Below are 21,976 nucleotides of genomic sequence, written 5' to 3'. Positions count from 1 at the left end.
GGGACTGAGCTCAGGGTGTCAGGCTTGGTGGCAAAGCCTTTACTTGCAGTCATCTTGCTGCCCCTGCTTTCTAATTTTTTAAAGATCGTGTGTTTACTTATGTAGTAGACAGCTTTTCTTCTCAAAAGTGGGTCTATGGCTTTATTTAGCTGTAACTATGGCATGATCTACTTAATCAGTCCCATACTGTTGGATGTATAGGATGATTCAGTTGTTTTCTAAATAGACGTAAGAATCTTTATTAATATGCTGGAAAACTGAACTCACTATCATTTCTTTGGATTAAATTCACAAAAGAACAACTTTTGTTCATATTAACAGTCTGCCCTCTATGAAGATAAAACAAAATTATCTTCTTAGCAATCTCCCAGGTTGTTCCCTGGCCTCCTTTCCATCTTACTGTGTGGTATGAGTGGCCTGGACTCTTGCTCCTACCCTGGCAGGCTGCAGAAAGAAGTGAGACAGCATGTGTAGCAGCCCAGCCAGCCCCCCACCCCCACCCTCATGCTCCAGGACAGAGCTGTGGCTGCCCAACTGTGTGGGAAGGATGCAAAGGGAGCGATGTGTGATGGAGGGTGCTGGTGCAGTCGGAGGCCCTGCTCCCTCTGCGTCTCTCAGGAAGCATGGCTGTGATCTCTCCTAGGGTCTTCCCGAGCTCCCTCTGCCTCCCCTTCCTCCTTCCTTCTTTCCTTCTTTCCTTCCTTCTTTCCTTCCTTCCTTCCTTCCTTCCTTCCTTCCTTCCTTCCTTCCTTCCTTCCTTCCTTCCCTCCCTCCCTCCGTCCCTCCCTCCCTCCCTCCCTCTCTCTTTCTGTAGGTTCATTAGGTTGTTTTTTTTTTTTAAGATGAATTCTAATTTAGTACGGGCAAGTCTTAGACTCACTACACAGTCAAGGCTGTCCTTAGCCTTCTGATCTTCCTGCTTCTACTTCTCAAATGCTGGGACAGAGGTATGTGTTATACCACACACCCAGATCCACTGCTTCTCAAGAGCGGAGCTTCATAAACTCTAGAAAGTCTAATTCAATCACCCACATAAGCACTCAGATACTGCCCTGGCAACTGTCAGCAGCCTGTCCTTGTACATCTAGTGGGGATCTTCCCAAGTGCCTAAGCTGCTTACTTTTCTTGTTGAAGTGGGCTCAAGTCCGGAGCCTCAAGAACATGGTTCTCCAAAGTCCCAGCCCAGCTCCAGCTCCCAGTCAGATTGCAAGCACAGCGCACAAAGGTGAGGGACCCTGTTCCATCTCCTACCCTAGTGCGAACCCACTCCACTATAATCCTCAGAGTACAAAAGTTTGTTGTCGTTCTTCTTCAGGGGTTGGCTTCCTAATTAATCCACTTACAACCCCTCAAGCTTGACCATGGCCGCGGCTGTCACACAGAGCCAACTATTCTAGCTGGCAATATGACATGTACTCTGACAGGGATGCTGCCCGAGTCCCAGGTCAACTCAGCTTTCACAGCTCCCTGAAAAGTCTCTCCACCCCAAACGCCCATCTACAGATCGAGCTCTTGTCCTTCCCATTCTCTTTCCAACCGTCAGGCATGGCTTTCTCCTCTCCTTTCCATCTACCACAGCTTTGTGAAGAACTGTTCCCTGTGTTGTTCGTGAGAGGCCTCTGCCCTACCTGCTGTCTACATTGACCTCTTACTGACTTGCTTCTCTGCCCAGAGCTTGCATAAGCCACTGACTTTGTGAATGGCAAGATGCTGGCATTCAGCCTAGAGTCATGCCTTCCCCATTCACATGGCTACATGCCACCATTTTCAGTGGTCAGACTATTTCAGACAACCTTCTCCAAAACCTGGGGCACTGACCACTAACGTGACCAGGAGAAAGGACAGGCTGAAGAAGCCAAGTGGCGCTACAGATGAACTCAGATGAACTGTCCTAACAGCTTTGTTATACCCAAAATCCACTTCTTCACAGTGAAAATCTTTACACTTCATCCTTGGAACCCATGGAAATGTGAAACAGAGACCCAACGGCCCACAGTTGTTCTCTAACCTCCCTGTGCACATCATGTACACACACACACACACACACACACACACACACACACACACACACTCCCATATACACTGCACATGTACACACAGCACTGTTTTGTTAATTGTAACAAAAAAAACTTTAAATCTTCAATACATGATCATGAGAAACGGCAGTAACAAACGTACCATGGATTGACTTGGCTTTTGTTTCACTGTATCTATGTGTGGGAATGTGCAGGTGTGTGCTGGTGCCTTCAGAAGCTGGAAGAGGAAAGTGGCTCCATTGGAGCTGGGGTTACAGGCAGTTGTGAGTGGTCCAACATGGATGCTGGGAACTGAACTCTGGTCCTCTGGAAGAACCGCAAGTTCTCTAAACTACAGAACCACCTTCCTAGCCCCATATACAAGTTCTTTATCTCAGCTTTCCCCTTATTATTTGTGTTTTGCATGTGTGTGAGTGCTCCTATGTGTGTGAGGGTGCATGTAGGGGACAGAGGTTGTTGTCTGGTGTCTTTCCTCAACTGCTCTCCATTTTCTGTGAGGTAGGCTCTCTGGCTGAAGCCGGAGCTCACCATGGAGGGAGTGCAGCTGGCCAGCTGGCCTGGGGACCTGCTGTTTCCACTTCCTGAACTGGAGCTGCAGGTGGGTGTCGGCCAGGCCTTTACATGGGCCAAGTGCTTCACCCTCCGAGCCACCTCCTAGCCCTCCTGTCACTTCATTAAGCCGAGACAGTAGCATCCTCCAGCCTCTAGTCACAAGGGTTACTTGTAAATTTTTTAGAAAACTGCCAAGCACATAAGGGACACAATGTAACTACTTGTTAAATTTAAAATAAATACTATTGGACACTACTTCCCCCTTTTACGGATGAAAAGACTTTTTTTTTTTTTTTTTCTGAGACAGGGTTTCTCTGTGTAACAGTCCTGGCTGTCCTGGAACTCACTTTGTAGACCAGGCTGGCCTTGAACTCACAGAGATCCTCCTGCCTCTGCCTCCCTAGAGAACACTAAATTTTAAAGTCATTTTCCCAAGCTTACACACACGATCACTAGTAAGAGAACCATCTTAAAGGTCGCTCTCCAACAGTAGTTCTCATGAACTCTGACTTCTTTTTATTTCAGAAAAAAATTCAAAGGCAACCATCCTAACTTATAGCATGGGTTCTAAGAAGTTCTCTGGACAATTTTCAAAGAGTCCTAGTCTTAAATAACTTAGACAGTTCTCTTGTTTCTTTGGTTAAGAAATAAGGTATTGTTTAAGAAACCTGCAGCTCATAATTAGTTCATCTGCTGGTTATATTTTTTATTTCATTTGTTTTTGTTCTCTCTCTCTCTCTCTCTCTCTCTCTCTCTCTCTCTATCTCTATCTCTATCTCTATCTCTCTGTGTGTGTGTGTGTAGTGCATGTGTCCTAGTGCAAGCTTATGTGTCCCACATGTGTGGAGATCAGATGGCATTTTCTGGAGTCAAGTCTCCCCTCCTGCCATGCTACTGTGGCTTCCAGGGCTGGACCTCAGGCTTGCTGGGCAAATGCCTTTACTTCTGAGCCATCTCATTGGCCCGTTCTGTTGGCTTCTGACAAACAATATTTTAAACATTAATTGTATGCACTAAGGGTTAAATAAGATGCCTAAATTATAATTAATTTTGAACCTGGATTATTACAATGTGATAGTGGAACCCTGTGGCACAAACAGTTGTAAGCTCAGCTACTGAGTGAATGAGCAAGCTGAAATGATATTTTCCCAGTGCTGGGGATCAGAGCCAGGGCCTCAGTCTTGATACAGAGGTGTTCAGATACTAAGTCTCATCCCTAGCCAATGAAATAAAAATTCTTACCTCAGAAACTTCTGAGAAAAAAAGAAAAAAATTGCCTCCTTGTATTTTGGAATATCTTGCTATGTTAGAAACTTGGGTTTGTTTTTAGTTAACAGTCATCTATTAAACAGCAAACCCAGTACAGTCAACAGGCACTTACTTTAGAATACACTCTAACTGTACTTGTTCATACAGTTCATACAGCCAGAAAGACTTTCTTAGTGGCTTTTCTGCACAAAGAACAAGGAGTGTGAATTAAGAAACTATAATTTTCATGAGTATTTCCTTTATGAATATTTGGCTAAAGGAATGTTATGAGGAATTATATATTCCTTCCTTCAGAAATGAAGTTCGGGGGTTAGAGCGCATGCTCAGTAGTTAAGAGAACTGGATGTTCTAGAGGACCCAGGTTCAATTCCCAACACCCACATGATGGCTCACAACCATCTGTAATTGCAGTTACAGGAATCTGATGCCCTCTTCTGGCCTCTGAGGGCACAGAAGTTATGTGGTGTACAGACAGACATGCAGGAAAAACACCCACAGAGAAAATAAAAATTGAAATGAAGCTAGAGTATACTCAACAAAACTAGTAGCCAAAGAGAAGCAGAAATAACATTCATATAAAGAACTGTGTAAAGGTGGTTTCTTTTTCAGGGGATTGGGCACGGTCTTACTCTGTACTCTAGGCTGGCCTGGAACCTGCTATGGAACCCAGTTTGGCCTCTCACTCCAAGCAATCCTGTCTCAGCCACAAAATTGGTCTTTAATTAATATCCGTTTTGGAACAATAATAAAAAGATTCATTGGAGAATTCAGTTTTACACAGAGGCAGTAATATCCAGAGAGTCCAATCTTGGGCAAGTTCAGACTTGTTATTTAATTTCTTTGTTTCTAATGGAGGAATGAAAAATGTTATGAGAGAAAGACCTTGTTTGTCCTTGGGGGAAAGTAGGACTTTCCCACAGGCCTTGTCTTCTCTCCAGGGGATACACTGTAGGGAAACCTGATTTCTATGTTCAGCCCTTCAGGGAACTCTATTTGCTAGCCACTGGGCTGTTTCCAGCCAAGGCAGAGGAAGAGGCATGTGGATTACCCTCACACTACAAACCAATTCAGAGGATGGGCATCTCTGACAGGGAAACAGACAGGAGCAGATCTCCATGCTGAGGCACAGGAAGCAGCAGCATCAGCATCACAGTCCTCAGGAGCGAGGGAAAAGCGATGAGAAGGGAAGTCAGGGTGGTCAGCCACAGAGAGCGGAGATGAGAACAGGGAGCAGGAAGGCACCACACAAAACCTTCTCAACCAAGGGACCATTACAAAAGAAAGCAGAAGCCAGGCGGTGGTGGCGGCGGCGCACGACTTTAATCCCAGCACTCAGGAGGCAGAGCCAGGCGATCTCTGTGAGTTGGAGGCCAGCTTGGTCTATAGCGTGAAATCCAGAACAGGCACCAAAGCTACACAGAGAAGCCCTGTCTCAAAAAACCAAAAAAACAAAAAAAAAAGGCAGAATGATTTTTCAAATGCAGCAAGGCTAAGCATGTGTGGTGGCATACACCATTAATCCCAGCACTTGGGAGGCAAAGGCAGGCAGGTCTGTGTGAGTCTGAGGCTAGTCAGCCCTATACAGTGAGACCTTGTCTCAAAAACAAAACAAAACATACACAGCAAACCTGAAATAAATCACCTGCAGAAGACATGAATAACCAGAGATGTTGAAGCAAGCCGTCCTGAGATAATTCACCTGTTGAAGATATGCAAGCCCTCCTGGCAGAAGAGAATTGTATCATCTGATCCATTCAAATAGCACTGGAAACCTCAAAAGTGCAGATTAATGTAAATAATTTAGTCTCAATCCCCAGAACAAAAACAGCTGGAGAGCTGACTTAGTTGTTAAGAGCATGTACCGCCCTTCTAGAGGACCCAAAATTGGTTACAAGTATACAGGATGGGTAGAGCTCACAAATGCCTATATCTAGCTTGAGATCTGATGCCCTCTTCTGGTCTCTGTGGACACTGCATTCATGTGCACAAACACACACAAACATGTATACAAAATATAAAAAATAAAAACAAACTTAAATGTCCATTGAGAGACATGGTTCAGTGGTTATGAGCACCAGCTGCTCTTCTAGAGGACCCAGGTTCGATTCTTAGCACTCACACATTGGCTCACAATGATTTATAATTCTAGTTCCGGGGACCTGATGCCTTCTTCTGACTTCTGTGGGCACCAAGCACACACATGGTACACAGACATACATGCAGAGAAGACACCCACACTCACATTTAAAAAAAAAAAAGGCCCACTGGTGTGTCATGTGCTTGCAATCTTAGCGCCAGGAAGGCAGAGAGAGAGACAGATCTTTGGGGCTTGGGGCTAGCCTACTTGGTGAGTTCTGGGCCAGTGAGAGAGCCTGTCACAAAAAAATCAAAAACTAGACAGCACCTGAGGAGCATGGACACTCCAGGTTGTGCTTTGGGCTCCACACACATCCAGGCACGTAATCCACCATATACTCATCGTAGGCTGACACAGCACAGAGGATCTTGCTAGATTACAGTAGCTCCACAATCTTTAACTTCTTAGCCGCAAAACTGCAGGAGGTAAATCTGTCCCCTGTCTACTCCAACAAGGTCTCGTTATTTTGTCTATGTTGCCCAGGCTGTTACAATTCTCTTGCCTCAGGTTCTCACAGAGCTGAAACTAAGGTGTATACATACCCCTGTGCTAAGCTAAATGTATATTCTTTTAAAGTCCTGAATTCTGAGGGTTAGTAAGATGACTCAGTAGCTACGGGTACTTGCTGGCAGGCTTGATATTCTGTTTCCTTGGGACCCACATGGTAGAAAAAGAGAACTGATTTCCACAGCTGTCCTGAGACTTCCACACATGTGCTGTGGCATGGGTATACCCATGCACCTACACACACATTCACATGAGTTCAAACGCACAAATAAATGTAACAATTTTTTAAATTATGAAGCCTGAGATCTTGACATAATAGTACAAAACTAAGACATCTTGATTCCTTGTTATTTTAACAGTTAATCATCCAACTACTGTCTAGTTATAATGGTTAGAAATAAGGTAAGCCAAGCATTGATGGTCTCACTTAAATGAAGAAGAATCTGTTCTGTGGTAGGATACATAATGAAACTAAGATAAAGATAGGGAGAGCAAAAAAACCATAAAGACTAAGAGGCAGAGGGAAAAGAAAAACAACCACAGTGTCTATAAAGTACAGTATCACCTGCCACCTTCTCCTGCTCTTGTCCTCCCAGCCCCAAACCTGCTCTTCCTTCTACATTTTCTCTACGTTCTAACAATACACATGCTCCAGGAGCCAAGCTCTAGCTGGTTTTCTTTCCTGCTCTAGGGTTAGAATCTCTTCCAGGGTAACACTAGTACCATGGGTGGTTCTCTGCATCTGGTTTCCTTCCATTCTATCCATTCCTAACCTCCTCAAAAGAATTCTCTACACAGTAAATATGATTATGTTGGATCAAATCTCCACAATGGTTCCTATTACTTATTTTTAATGTCCAAATTTCTGTTAAGAATCAGTCTAGCCGGGCGTGGTGGCGCACGCCTTTAATCCCAGCACTTGGGAGGCAGAGCCTGGTGGATCTCTGTGAGTTCGAGGCCAGCCTGGGCTACCAAGTGAGCTCCAGGAAAGGCGCAAAGCTACACAGAGAAACCCTGTCTCGAAAAAAACCAAAAAAAAAAAAAAAAAAAGAATCAGTCTAGCTGGGCAGTGGTGACACACACCTTTAATCCCAAGCACTTGGGAGGCAGAAGCAGGCAGATCTCTGTAAGTTTGAGGCCATAAAGTAACTGTTAAGTTTTTGTCGAAGAGAGAGAGAGAGAGAGAGAGAGAGAGAGAGAGAGAGAGAGAGAGAGAGAGAGAGAGAGAGAGTCTAAAAATCACTGAATACAGGATACAGCACTGTTATTACCAGGGTGTTCCTGCTCTAACTCATCAACCATAATTACTGCAAATGAGTTTTGCTTCTCTCTCTAGTCTTTATGCTTTAACTTGTTTTTCTCGCCATATTACAATGGCTAGTTACACAACACAGCACAGAAGCAGCAATAGTGGGCATTTTATTTCTAACCTTGGCAACAGTGTTTAATATTTCACAACTAAATATAATAACTAGGTGAATATTTTTCACATACATCATTTGTTGGGTCAAGAAGGTTTGTTTATAAGTTATCTTGATTTGATAAATGCCATGTAAAACAGAATCCTCGTGGAAATGGCATCGATTATTCCATACTGCCCAGCTAGTTTATATCTTTTGTATTGAGGCAGAGCCTCATTATGCACCCCAGGTTGTAACTGGTTATGTATCCCAAGCTGGCCTTAAATTTTCCTGCCTCAGCATCCTGAGGATCAGGATTACAGGTATGTATCATGACCAGCTTTCAATTAGTTTCATTTTTTGTAGGGTTCTGGATTAAGTTTAGGGATTTACAGGTACTGGGCAAGTGCTCTACCACAAAGCTACATCTCTAGTCCTAGTTAAGGACTTAAACCATTGCAGTTGCGGCAAGTATGAACATACAGTACTTACCACTGTCTTCAGTGTCTAAAACCAGGAAAGGTTTGATAGTATGAGAGGAGGAAGGGCTGTATCTTGACTACTTGTTACTAGGCTTGTATTGCAAGCAAAGAGCTGCTAAGCAACTAGGGAAGGGCCTTCCTAAAACAACTTACATTCTCCAAGTCTATTATGAACAGCCTTTCTTTTTGTACAACCTCTAATGCCAAATTTCTTGGGACAAAATTCCATGGATTAGAACAGTGGGTATCACATTTCTGTGTTTTGGAAAAATGTCAGAGCACGAATTTTTAAGGGGCAGCACTCCACACTGCAACGTAGCCATTCAGCCTTCTACAAATGCAGTAGTGTAGGAAACACCCCCGGCATCAGGCAGATTTCTGCGGGCTGAAGGACTTGCCTGCAGCACAAAGCTGTGAGAAGAACCCATCTCCTCCCCTGACCCTGAGGAGCACGTGCGCTGTTCTCTGCACTCGTGTGGACCTCCTGCACAGCTTTACTGCTAAAAGGCCGCAGTAATTCACACTTAGGTGCTTTCTGGAGGCTGGACACCATGATACACATTGTATCTCATTTAATCTCACAATGATATTAATACAGTAAATGTAAAGCTATGTGTGCCAGGGCTAGAGCTGGTTCAGTGGATCTGAGTGTGAGCTGCTCTTAAAGAGAGTGAAGTTCTGTTCCCAGCAACCATGTTGGCTAGCTCAGCTCCCAGGATCCCACACCTCTGGCCTCAACAGGCACCTATGCTCACACACAAACCCACACATGTACATATAATTAAAGATAAAAATGAATCTAAAACATGTGTGCCAAGCCCTGGTCACACTGCACCTCCAAGAAGAGGACATTCATTGTTACTTCATCAAATCTGAAATGTCATTAATTTTAAGATAAACAACTTGTCTTAGGGTTTCATTGCTGTGAAGAGACACCAAGACTACAGCAACTCCTTTTTTGTTTTTGTTTTTGTTTTTATTTTTTGAGACACAGGGTTTCTCTGTGTAGCTTTGCGCCTTTCCTGGAACTCACTTGGTAGCCCAGGCTGGCCTTAAACTCACAGAGATCTGCCTGGCTCTGCCTCCCAATTGCTGGGATTAAAGGCGTGCACCACCACCACTGCCCGGCTACCACAGCAACTCTTGTAAAACAAACAAACAAACAAACAAACATTTAATTGGGGTTCAGTTGAGAGTCCTACACTTTGCAGACAAGAGGAAGTTGACTGAGACACTGGGCAGTATCCTGAGCATAGGAAACCTTAAAGTCTGCCCACACAGTGACACTTCCTCTAACAAGGCTGCACTTCCTAATAGTACCATTCCCTGAGATTATGGGGGGCCAATTACATTCAAACTAATACACAATTATTTTATGCTTCACCAGTTAAGAAAAAAAAAAAGTCCTGCCAATTAAAGCATTGTGTTCCATCAAGAATCCATTTAGGAAGACATGTGCCTGTTAAAATCAACCAAGTGTAGAAATGTAAAGTGATGAATTTTATCTGATTCTGATTTACATACAATATGGCATGATTGACCAAAACCAAAGTAAGCAAACTCTATTAGCTAAATATTTTTCAGCTCCTTTTGAAAAGACACTCAATTTTTGAGTGAAACCATTGAGCCAACAAACATTTTATCTGAAGAAAAAAAGCAATAGTTGCAGACATAGATGCTCATAAAAACTGCATTCCTGGAGCTTACAGATTAAGAACACTGGCTGCTCTTCCAGAGGTCCTGAGTTCGATTCCCAGCAACCACATGGTGGCTCACAACCATCTGCAATGAGATCTGGTGCCCTCTTCTGGCCTGCAGGCATACATGCAGGCAGAACACTATATACATCATAAATAAATAAATCTTAAAAAAAAAAATCTAAAAATAAGAACTGCATTCGTATTTCATGAATGTATGTCATGGATGGATATATTCATAGACAGACATATAGACAGACAGATCGATAGGCAGGCAGAGCTCAATAAGTAACCCAGACTTTCCTCAAACTCACCATGGAACCCAGGGTGGACCGGGGCTCCCACTCCTCCTGCCTCAGCCTCTTACCTGCTAGGATTACAGTGAGCACTGCCACACCCAGCTCTTAGCTGTACATATTTCTAAGGAAACTGTGTACATGAACCAAAGTAAAAAATACAGTCATCAGAAAGAATGCTTAACAAAGATAGGTTAAAAAAACAATCATGCTGTGGATATTGCTCTATATAAATAAAACACTGATGGCCAGTGACCAGGCAGGAAGTAGGTTGCCAGGCAGGAAGTAGGTGGGACAAGGAGAGAGGAGAATTCTGGGAAGCGGAAAGCTGAGGAGAGAGACACTGCAGCCACCGCCAGGACAAGCAGCATGTGAAGACGCCGGTAAGCCACCAGCTACGTGGCAAGGTATAGATTTATAAAAATGGGTTAATTTAAGATAAAAGAACAGTTAGCAAGAAGCCTGCCACGGCCATACAGTTTATAAGTGATATAAGCGTCTGAGTGATTATTTTATAAGTGGATTGTGGGACTGTGGGGCTTGGTGGAACCTGGAGAGAAGCTCTCCAGCAACAAATGGTGCTCAATCTAGCTGGGCGGTGGTGGCACATGCCCTTAATCCCTCCGGAGGCAGAGGCAGGTGGATCTCTGTGAGTTCGAGGCCAGCCTGGTCTATAGAGTGAGTTCCAGGACAGGCTCCAAAGCTATGCAGAGAAACCCTGACTCAAAAAACCAAAAAAAAAAAAAAATCAATCTATATTTCAGAATTGGGTGCATACAGCATTGGTACAGTGGCTGCCTAGTCTGGAGGAAGACCAGGGTTCTATATCCACAGCCATCAAGAATGATGACAAATTATGATTTCATGGTTAAGATCATATCAACATTCTGAGTCTTTACTATACTCTGAGTTGTGTAAGCCAAGAAAATAGTTTTTGTCTGTTTAAAGCTTATTTTCCTGAGAAAGATGGTGACAATATACAGCTTACAGCACTGTTCACTTCAGAGGTAAAGTGTGTTATCTGAACATGATTATGAAATACATGCTATTATGTAACAAGATTTTGCTGTTAATCTCAGAGGAAACTTTTGAAAGTTTGAAATCTTGTGTTTTGAGTTTTAGCAACACATGAAATAAACTGGAAATCTTTGAAAAACAAAAATAGTGGTTGGGCATGTAGCTCAGTGGCAGAGTTTGTGATTCATATTTAAGGCCCTGCATCCAATTCTGAGAGCCCAAACAAAAATACAATAACAGAATAATACTAGGACTCCATTTAAGGCCAAGCATTATATCATTTTTTTTCTTTTTTTTTTTTGTTCAAACATTATATCTTTAAAAAAGGATTCCTAGGAAATTTTGAAGTGCAGCCACTCCACTATAGAATAATGTTTAGTGATTCAGAACTCTTGCTCTTGCTTTTCTTAAAAATTTTTATTTATGTGTATATGTCTGTCTGTATGCCATGTGAGTACAGTGTCCATAGAGGCCAGAAGAGGGCATCATATCTCCTGGGACTGAAGTTATATCATTATGAACTTCCCCATATGGGTGCAGGGAATCAAAAAAAAAAAAAATCCTCTGAAAGATCACTAAGTTTTCTTAACCACTGGGCTCTCTCTCCAGCCCCTAAGACTCCCTGCTCTTTTTTTTATTTCTTTTGAGATAGGGTTTCCTTATGTAGCCGACTGTTCCGGAACTTGCTCTATAAACCAGGCTGGCTTTGAACTCAGAGATTTGCCTGCCTCTGCCAGACTCCCTGCTTTTAACGGAACCTTGAAACCAGGTAATGATTAAGAGAGTGACACCCAAGCAAGGGAGACACAGAAAGGGCGGAAGGAGCTGCGTCATCATGAGAGCACCATTGTTACCGTATACAACAGTCTTGTGTCAGCTGTAGTTACAAACTGCATAGACCAACTAATAACACCTAAGTGAGGAATGGGTATTGTTGTGGGATATTTGTACACTGTGTGAAGACATACTGCTGTAATTGGTGTAATAAACGGCTAAATGGTCAATAGCTAGGCAGGAGGTATAGGTGGGACTTGCGTGCAGAGAGAAACTGGGAGGAGGAATCTAGGTGCACGATTTCACCAGCAGACTCCGAGGGAACTGGGTGTATCATACTAAGAAGAAGTAACTAAGCCATGTGGCAGAACGTGGATTAAAAGAATATGGATTAAGTAAGTTCTAAGAGCTAGTTGAGAAAAAACTTAAGCTAAAGCCAAACTTTCATAGTTAATAATAAGTCTCTGGGTCATTATTTGCAGGTTGGCAGCCCAAAGATAATCCAACAAGAAAGATGGATTCATTCAAAATTAATAAAGATCAGATTTGACTAGGGAAGACCTCTTGAAAATCTTGGCTACAGACATCAAGAAAAACAAACAAAAAACAAACAAAAAAACAAAAACCCATAACACAGGTGATGTATATGCTGATCCTTTGATATAGGAGCAGAATACACAGGATGTCTGGATCCTGTATGGTGCTTTGCTGACTTTAAATTTTTTAAATGCTTATGAAAACAAAATCGCTGCTGAGAGACACTGGACTATGGAAACTGCTAAATAAACCAACCTGTATATTTTAAAAATGTCTTAACTTCAGAATGGAAGTCAGAAAAAACATGTTGTGTTGGGGGAGAAGTTTTGTTTTTGTTTCTACAGGAAAAAAAAAAAGCTATGGATTCCTCCAACATTAATAAAGATCAGATTTGATGAGGAAGACCTGAAAATCTTGGCTACAGACATGAAGAAAAAAAAATTCCCTACAAGACAGGTGATGCATTTGCTGATCCCTCAACACAGGAACAGCTCTGAGACTGAGTGAGACATGATAAATCTTGTTGGCTACAGAGTTCTCATGACTTATAATTACATGCTATGGCATGGATAGAGGTCTGGTTATACAGTCCAGATGGACTTATAAAGTTGACAGATAGATGCCTTTCACCTGTTCAAATATAAAAGAAAAAAAATCATTGTTAGCTGACTTGTATACACCACACATTTCATACTTGTATTAATGCAGATATGTATTTTACCTTTAAAAGTGTATATGATTTCAGAAGAAAAAGACCAGGCACCAATGAAAACAAGTATCCCAGGTGATTCAGCCTCTTAAAATGCCTCTGCTGCAGTTTCCTCAAAATTCTGCATCCAGAACAACTTCAAAGCTGCTAGTTGAGATGGTCCAGCCTCACTGACTACTCCAGTCAAAACTTTAGATAAGCTCTACACTTTCCTATTTCACAGAGATTAAACAAAAAATAATATAGCTAGCTCTCCCAGTACTTGACCAGTATCCCAATTTTCTCAGCATCTCCTAAAGATGCTGTCACCCCAGGTAACAGGAAGCAGTCTAGAGAATATGACATCCACATTCCCAAGAGGGGGAATGAGTTGTTTTTGGTTGTTCAATGGATTATGAATGTTTATCATTTAGGGAGGTTGGTTACAAGTTGTTGTTGGTTATGGTCATAGAGAAAGCTGAGCAAAGGAGATTAGATTCAGGAATCTAGTTCTGGAAAGAAATGGGGTATACAGAAATGATAGGCTAAAAGGCTAAATTATTAAATGTACTTTAAACTAAAAAGCAACTATTAATCTCAAATATTTTATATTGGTGTGGATTTTGTGTATTGATATAAATTTCAGGTCATTTTTGTTATACTGCATTATGTTTCTACTCTTGTTTAAGGTATTGAACCTATGCAGCTCATTTAAAAATGTAATATATAATTAAGAAATATAGGTTAGTAGTTAGTTATTTTTAATAATAAACTTGTAGTCATGTTTGTTATGTTTTCAAGGTTAAACAGACTTTAGATAGATAAATGGTCTTCAAGTACTTCAGAGACCTACAGAATGTAGAATTTAATTTTTTAACATAAGGCTTTTCATTACAGTGAGACACATCTGCTCCTGGCAGCGCCAATTTACTTCAAAAAAGGGTGATGTGCATTGAAGAACATCCATATGGAGCTTGTTTTTATTGTGGCAAAGTTAGTCACTGGGCAAGAAATTGAACTTCCCTCTACTGCTGACAATATGTTGTCCAAATTGGTCAAGCAAGACAAGAAAGAAGGTGGTTGACAAACTTTGCCAAGACAAGATAGGACAGTCCTTCAAAATTCCTGCTTCACAGAAAAGTCTATCCAATGTTCTAGTCTTGTAGGCTGAAGATTGATGCCCCAATGTTGCAGAGAAACCATACGTGACCATCCAGGCAACTAGCTGTTTCTGTCATTTTTATAGTTTTAAGTTGCTTGCTATGAGCTTCCTGTTTACTCAGATAATATTATATCCTTCTCAGGTCTCTGATGGGGTTGAAGGCTAGATAGTTACAGTTACAGTCTTCCTGAGTTATGATAGAAAATAAATTATGTACAAAACTTTGGACTCACCAAGAAAGGACAGATAATGGAATATTTTTTCTAATTTTGCCAAATACAAATGGACTGGACATTGTAAATGTAATTCTTACTTGATAATTGTTCTTATTGTATATAGTTTTATTGTATTAGAGTTAAAACCTTTCCTTTTTATTTAGACAAAAGGAGGAAATGTTGTAGGATATTTGTAAACTGTGTAGATGTATTGTTGTGATTGGTGTAATAAAAAGCTGAACCACCAATAGCTAGGTTGGAGGTAGAGGCAGAGAGAGAACTCTGGGAAGAAGAAAGGCAGAGTTGCCAGACAGACACAAAGGAAGGAGGATTGGCAGTAAGGATGAGGTAATGAGCCACGAGGCAGAATGTAGATTAAGCAAATATCAATACATACAGTATCACAAATATTCCTAACTCTGAAAGACTTGGCCCCTAAAACTGGACCAATCACTGTGCTCATACTTTGATCGGTAACTTTATAATTGTAACATGTCACAATGACTTACAGTGTATTGGTCCTGTAATTTGATTTGCTGTAAAATTGTTAGAGGGCCACCTCTTCTGGCCCTTTCCCATCTACAAACCTACAAGCCTAGTTCCAGATGCATTACCCACAAAAAACAGCCACCTTTCCTTGTTAAGTGTAGCTATCAAAGAAGCCTCTCTTTCTACCAAGTGGAAACCATTACAGAAAACGAAAACTGGACACAATGTAGAAATCAACAGATGATGGGAGCCCATCCCTAGTGGATACACCTCCATCACAGCTTCTGCATCTATGGCTCAAGGAACATCAAAGAAAAGGGGACAGAAAGATTGTAAGAGCCAGAACACCAGGAAGTCTGCTGTCGAACAGTCTCTCCTAGAACCGGCTGCATAAAGAAGACCAGAACAATGGCAACATCAGGAGACATGTTAATGTGGAAAGGGGAAATTCCATAGGGTCCTACCCTTAGACATTTTAAAAGTTACAGGCAACTAACAATTCCTGGAAGAGGGAGAATTAGCCTCTCCTAAGAATGAGACCCTTAGTGGGCTATCCAATGCAATGTGATCAGCTCTGAAACCATATACACACCCAGAAATGGATTCAGAAGGCTGTATTTTTATATACTTGTGAATACACATATACACATGCAACAAAAATAATAAAAGAGAAAGAGGCTATCCAATTGGGAAGGGGGTAGAAGAGGGATTACAGAGAGGGTGGCTAGGAAGGGCTAGAGGGGAAAGGGTGGTAAGATAATTCTATTTCAACTAAAAACGTATTAAAACGCTAACACCTTTGGCTTTATAATTGTATGGGGACTATGTATGTGAATGAAAATTTTTTTACTGAGTCATTTTTCTAAATTGTAACTAAAAATAATTTATGCTAGCCACTTCAATTTTATGTGTTTATCCTTAGGCAGTTGTGAGAGGAGAGGCCTGGAAGACACTGAGTGAATAGGCTCAAATATCAATTTAAGTGATGAGAATGTCTTGAACTTTCTATAAACATTTAACACCTTCTCTTCCTCTTACCTTGAAGTCAGTAAAAGTTATACTTGGCTTTTCTAAATATATGGCAGATTTCTTAATATGGTCTGAATGCTTGTGTCCTTCTGAAATTTTTTATTGAAACCTAGCTCCCAATATGATGGTAGTCAGAGCTGGGCCTCTGGGGCCACCCAAAGGATCCTGTTTGTCCCTTTACTTGAGGATATAACAGGAAGGCTTGTCTCTGCAGCAGAGGTGAGCCTTTTACAGACACTAAATCTTCTGGTGTCTAGATCTTTGGACTCCCAGCCTCCAGAACTCTAAGCAATAAATTTCTCTTCATTATAAATTACTCAGTTTAGTGCATTTTGTTATAGCAGCTGAAATGAAATGACAGTTCCTAAAACCAAGCCAATCTCTGTTTGTTTATTAATTCTCCCTGATAAAACATTAAAGAAGAGGAAGTCTAGACAGGTTATGCAACTTCCCCCAAAATACACAGGAAATGTCTCCAACCAGCACATATTGGTCCCATTTCAGTACTTGGCTCTCCAATCAACGAAGTCCTACAGAGGTGAATGCAGACCTCACTACTAATTTGTCTTTAACAACTGAATCAGAGTTGGTCCAGCTGCAGCCTATAAGTCTCAAGGACTTTGTACTGGGTTGATCCTAAATGTATTTGTTACAAACGACAGTAATTTTACACCATTGAAAATATTTTACTAGCATTTAAAAACAAGGAGAAAAGTATTTTCTTATAACCTCACTTTAAAAACTCAAAATATTAACCATTTACACTACTAAATGTGATTCTGACATGAACATGAGGAAGCTGCTGAGACAGATCCAGTGGAGGAAGTTGAAAAGCAAAGTTTAAACCGTGATCCTTCATTTTTAAAATGCATGCAACATGTGTGTATTTTCTCCACTTCGTTATTTATAAAAACAAAATAACATCCTAAACTCAGGGGATGACACAGGGTAATGGAGAGGCCATTTACTTTATATAAGATTCTAATTATGGTTGCTCAATTTCACAAATAAAAATAAAACTTGCCCAATTACATGGAACTTCAGTACAGGATATACTTGTACTAAGAAATTACTCATTCATCTGAAACTCAGATTTAAATGAGGCAACAAAACAACACACATCACATACTTCTAACATCACATACTTCTAACGTCTGAACTCAGACATTATATTTTGCATCTAGGATTGCTGTGCCTTATATATCTACACAGCACCCCAATTCTAACAAAAGTACCTAGATAATGCATTTATTTCCTACAATGTGCAGCTGAATGAGCAAGGCTGGCAGTGTGGCTAAGGAACACGGCATGTGCCCAGCATGCTCAAGGCCCTGGGTCCTTTCCCAAGTACCCAAAAACATGACAAAGCTACTTCAAAAACAACTACATTCCCACATAGAAGACTGTGCTGCAGTTAGGTCAGTATCTCTGCAGATGCACAGTCACTGCTCAGCAGGGAAAGGCGAAGTTGGTGGCACATATATAGTACGGCCTCGTTTTTGTTTTTTACCAGTTGTAAAGCATACAAATGCATGTGAGTTTATGTGGCTAACAAGTGACTAGAAAAACTGGAGGTACATGCATCAAACTGCCTGAGAAACAGAAAAGGAAGTAAAAAAAGCCTGAGAAACAGAAAAGGAAGTAAAAAGGAGTCGGTTCTATTTGATGACATGCTGTCTTGTTTTAATTTTGTTACAAACATTATGTAGCATTTTGTAATGCCTTAAATCAAATCTTGAGGAGCTGGGACATGGTAGACACCAATCACATGTGCAGGTCTATCTGGCTCCAAGGCTTCCAAAGTCACAGACAAATGAGATTTACTAAAGCAACAACAAAAATCTACAACAATACAGACTTTTACATTTTGCTAAAGGTATTTTTAAAAAGAATCTTATTTAGCAAAATGCCTGATGAAGTCCACTCAGTTAAAAAGAAATACAATTTCATATTTCTTATGATTTTTGAATAATGCCTAAAGATATGTCAAGTGTGGTGGTTTATACCTGTAATCCCAGCACTTGGGATAGAGACAGCAAGACCAGGAAGCCAAGGCCTCAGATGCATAGTGAGTTTTGGACTAGCCTAGGCTATATGAGGTTGTCACAAAAATGAAGGAAAAAAGTAGCATTAAGAATAATGTAAAAAATTAAAATAAAATAAACTTGCAAAGTTTCAGGATTAATAACCTTTATTAAAGATGTACTATTTCACTTTCTGAGCAAAAGTACAGGACTGCAAAAAGAAGGAGATTTAAAGTGCAGTGTTTTAAATTTCACTTTCACCATAATTTCATAAATGGAAAGATATTTTAGAATAGATGCTGGGAGGCAGAATCAAGATGGGCTGGCCTGTCTTGCTGTGGACATCAGGCCATCCCTCAGTAAAGCACAGAAAGGTTGAGGCTGGAAGTAACCAGAAGTAGGGCAGCATTACTGTGGGGTCCTTCTGCCTACTCACCCCACCCGCCACCCCGACCAAAGTCAAGAGACCTGTACTCCCCAAGATGGAAAACTGCCAATTCCAAAACAATGGAGTCACGGGGCAGAAGTGGGAAAGGAAAGTTTTCTGGGACTGGAGGGATGGTTCTGGGGTTAAAAGCACTGGGTGCTCTTTCAGAGGACCCAGGTTCAATCCCCAGCACCCACATGGTGGCCCACAACTGTTTGAAGTTCCAGGGATGCAATGCCCTCTTCTGGCTTATGCAGGTACCAGGCACACATGTGGTACACAGACATGCATGCAGGCAAACTATCCCTATGCATAAAATAAAATTTTAAAGAGAACAAGTTTTCTAAAAGAAAAGGAGACATTACAGCAGCATTTGGGAAGAGGAAGCACAGGTTCCAACAATGACTGAACTACTTAAGGCAGGCCATGCCACTTACTAAGCCTTCACTTACTCAAGGGATTCATTCATTCCCGTTTACACACTGCTACAGAGATCAATGCTTTAGGATGAAACATTTTAGCTTAATTACAGTTTCTCTTTTAAAAGTATCACCTTACTATCAGGTTGGTAAGAACTGAAGCCATGCTTTCTCTCTTCAGTTTTTCTCTTCAAACACCATTCCAACTGCCCTCTGGTCCCTTTAGAGTGGCGGAGGCCAGAGGTGGGATCCTGTGCTAACTACAATGGTCAAGTCCTGAGATTTAATTCCAAAGGAACAATTTTAATTGATGTTTTATTGGATCACAGTGGTCACGGTTATCATGAACTTCAGGCAGTCAAGCACAGACTATTTCCTAGAACCAGATTAAACTGGTTTGAGGCCAGTCAATCAAATGTGCAGCTTTTATAATTAAGCAGTCATTTACTGCTCATTAGTCCAAACTATATCTTGACAATAAGTGTGCCAATCTACTTAAAGCCCACATTCCACTTCCAGACTTAGCTCTTTCTCCCTAAAATAAAAAAAAATGTTTTTTTGATAGAGGGTCTCATATCATCTAAACTGGTCTTAACCTTGCTGTGTAGCTGAGATGACCTCTCACCCCTGATCCTTCTGCCACCATCTTCAAAGTGCTCAGATTATAGGCATGTGACACCTCACATGGTCTCTCCCTAAATTTTGACAGCTAAGTAACACATCATTAGGTCTGTACTTGTAGATGTACAATATCTTGAAACTCACAGATCTCTCAAAAAATAACCAAACAACAAAACAAAAAACAAAAAATAAAAAAATCAAAGCAGCATTTCCCACAGTGCTTTCAAGTTACTGAACAGTATGGGAAAAGCTGCTCCGGAGCCACCTGTCAAGCTCTGTAGTCCACGAGCCTCGAGTCCTTAGTGAAGGTCAAACTCTCTGACCCTCTGTCCACTCTGACAATAAAGGTGTGTGAAACTGAACAGGCTTCTTCCAGTTTCAGTCCTTTGCAATCACCAGCAGCACCATTCCATCTGTTGTTTTTAATACCACTTTGGCCACAGGCACAGGCTGACCCTAAGTCTATCCTACCACAACAAACTAAAAATAATCACAGGGGTGCTAGCTGGAGTGGAAGCCTTTGTCCCAACACAGCTGCTTGGCACTTTGGGACTTGAAACCTAAGAATGATCTACACTCCATTTCCATCTTTGTCCCAAGTTTGCCCTCTGTGGGAAAGTCTGATTGCTCTATTTCCAGCAATTGTGACCCATGGCCATTTCCAGGACAGTTGGAGCACTGGATGCCTGAAGCACAGTAAGGAAGCACGGGGTGAAAAATCCAAACCCCAACCTAATCTTTTCTTTACTTAGTGTTTTGTTTGGAGACAGGATCTGTGTATCCCTGGCTGGTCTGGAACTCTCTATGTAGATCAGATTGGCTTCAGAGACTGGGATCTGCTTGCCTCTGCCTCCGGAGTGCTGGGATCAAATGTGTGCACCACCAAGCCCCAGGGCATGGACCTCATCTTTCACTCAGTCTGTCTTAGCCACCTTAGTCACTGCTTGTTCCCAGCACTGGCTCCTGAAGGTCTCATAAGCTACACCATAGAGACCTAGGCAGTCAGAAGGTAATTCATACTCCTGTGCATTGGAAGAGCACACCCATTCTTTAGCATCCTCATCCTGCTTTTCTTGAGATGCTTCATGGACTCATTAGTGGTTCCCTATAACTATAGCTAGTGATGAAAACTACTTCAATCAACTTCTAGAAGCCATGGGGGCTTAGATCTCACCATTTGTGAGAGCCTCTTAAGACACTCACGGGCAACTCTAGGGTCAAGCTCTCACAACATGTAGAGGGGATCAAGCTGGGTTTAAAAGCTACTCTTGCAAGCAGACGTCCCCTTTATATTTCCTAACATAGTTTCTCTTTGGAAGGGAAAATTCCTCATATCCTACACATCAATAAATATGCTATGGGCTAGGTGTGGTAGCTCTCCCATGTACTTTGGAAGTCCCAGTACTTTGGAAGGTGACACAAGAGGATGACTAGCTTAAGGCTACTTCGGGCTATATAATGAGATCTTCCCAAAAAGGGGGTGAGTGGGCATGAACCTCTCAGAAGGTCTCCAATTCGGCTCATAGACACTCTCCTTCTCTGGGTCTCCCATCTCATTTGAAGCCTGTGCCCTCTGCTGCAGCTCTGACTGTCTTGGAAGGACTCACTGCATGCACTGTGTACTTTTCCTTGCTAAACTCAGCATGAATAAAACACACCTTTAGCTGAAACTCCATGGAAAAAAGGTCAATCATCTGTGTTTGTGTATACTATGCACACCTGTGTGTACATGATGTATGTATGTGTGAGTGTGTGTCCATGTGTATGAATGTGCCTGAATGTATGTGTGTGTGTGTGTGTGTGTGTGTGTGTGTGTGTGTGTGTGAATGTCATGCATGTGGAGATCAGAGGATGACGTTATGGAGTAAGTTTTCTCCTTCCATCTTTACTTGGGTTCTGGACATCAAACTTTTCAAATAATGATTCTTATTATCCTCACGATCTTTGTATTTTAATAGTCTTCTACCTTCTATTCTATCAATAAAGTTCCCTCAAATGGGAAAAAGAAACATTCATTTTTAAAATAAGCAAACTGCTTTAGCCAATCACCCATGAAGTCTCTAACACAAGGCTCACAGGCATTCAAATCTATAAAAAAATGAAAAATGAGAGAGCTCTTCCTAGTTCCTGGGCAATCTTTGACAGGACTGCAGATATACACCATACAATTTACTGAATGCTTGTGTAAGGAGTTGGGG

At 41.5% G+C, this 21,976-nt stretch overlaps 1 protein-coding gene across 7 annotated transcripts in view; it reads right to left on the bottom strand.

Annotated features, from left to right (window-relative positions):
* Atosa (atos homolog A) overlaps nucleotides 1-21,976 on the bottom strand; it is a 76,168-nt gene that overhangs the window by 24,252 nt on the left and 29,940 nt on the right. The window lies entirely within an intron of this gene.

The sequence above is a fragment of the Peromyscus maniculatus genome, chromosome 7 (genome assembly GCF_049852395.1).
Source record: "Peromyscus maniculatus bairdii isolate BWxNUB_F1_BW_parent chromosome 7, HU_Pman_BW_mat_3.1, whole genome shotgun sequence".
NCBI classification, from domain to species: domain Eukaryota; kingdom Metazoa; phylum Chordata; class Mammalia; order Rodentia; family Cricetidae; genus Peromyscus; species Peromyscus maniculatus.
Note: the sequence above shows the minus strand (reverse complement) of the source record. Positions and strands in the feature narration are given on the sequence as shown.